This window comes from Alligator sinensis, unplaced genomic scaffold, assembly GCF_000455745.1.
Source record: "Alligator sinensis unplaced genomic scaffold, ASM45574v1 scaffold188_1, whole genome shotgun sequence".
Lineage (NCBI taxonomy): Eukaryota > Metazoa > Chordata > Crocodylia > Alligatoridae > Alligator > Alligator sinensis.
In genome coordinates, this window is record NW_005841903.1 from 1,092,472 (window position 1) to 1,093,539 (window position 1,068).

Consider the following 1,068-nt stretch of genomic DNA (forward strand, 5'->3'; position numbering starts at 1 on the left):
TTTTCCCATCTGTCAAATTAAAACTTCTTCTATAAACCAAACTGAATGTATGATTTTCACTATTGGACCCGGGGACTAGCTTCCCTATTATTCACATATTCAATTTAATCTATGCAGTTGGTTGCCCTTACCATTTTTCAGCCAGTAGCACAGAGAAGTTGCATATTTAAAATTTCCAGCACTGCTGGAAAATATTTGACAAAGGCCCTTAACCTATCATCCTAAAAGCATTTCTACTGAGACTGAGTGGGTGAGATCACAATATTTCTTACAAGCTCCTATACCAGGAGTGGGCAAAATATGGCCTGTGAGGCAGATCTGGCCCACCAGTTCTGGGTGACAGCCCTCCCTCTTTCCTACTGCTTGGTGGGTCTCAGCACCCAGGGTGGTGGGTGATGGCCCCCCCTCTTTCCTACTGCCTGGTGGGCCTCAGCACCTTTGGCTAGTTGAGGTCCTACTTTTTCATATATTCTGATGAAGTGACTGTTGCTATAAATAAGCATTCCATCTCGACAATGGCCCTCTTCTCTACTGCATGGTGGGTCTTAGCACCCGGGGTGGTGGACGAAAGCCTTCCCTCTTTCCTACTGCCTGGTGGGTCTCAGTGCCTTTTGCATTTTCGAGCACAGCACTAGGTGTGTGTGTTGGCGAGGGGGGGGGGGGGGGGGAGGGGAAGCACATAAAAGATCAAAGGGGGTAGTACACCAAAGTGTGCATGAGAGTTGGGCAGATATTGGCTGGCTTCTCCATTTTTTCTTTCTGTATAAGGACTACATTTCCCATACATTCTGATGAAGTTATGTTATGCCAATGTACATATAGAACAAACTATGGCTCACCTGCCTGCTCATTGTCGGTGTCTGGTAGGTGGGGGTTGTGCGGGCCGGGAGCGGTCCGAGGCCCTTGGGGGCGCGCGGCGGGCTGTGGCCAGCAGCCCTGGCATGCGGGTCGGGGAATGTAGGCCGGTGGACTAGAATTAGGCACGGACGCGTAGCGGTTGATTAAAGATTATTTTACTTACACCGTAGATGGTCGCGGTGCAGGCAGGAAAACTTGCTTGAGTTGCAG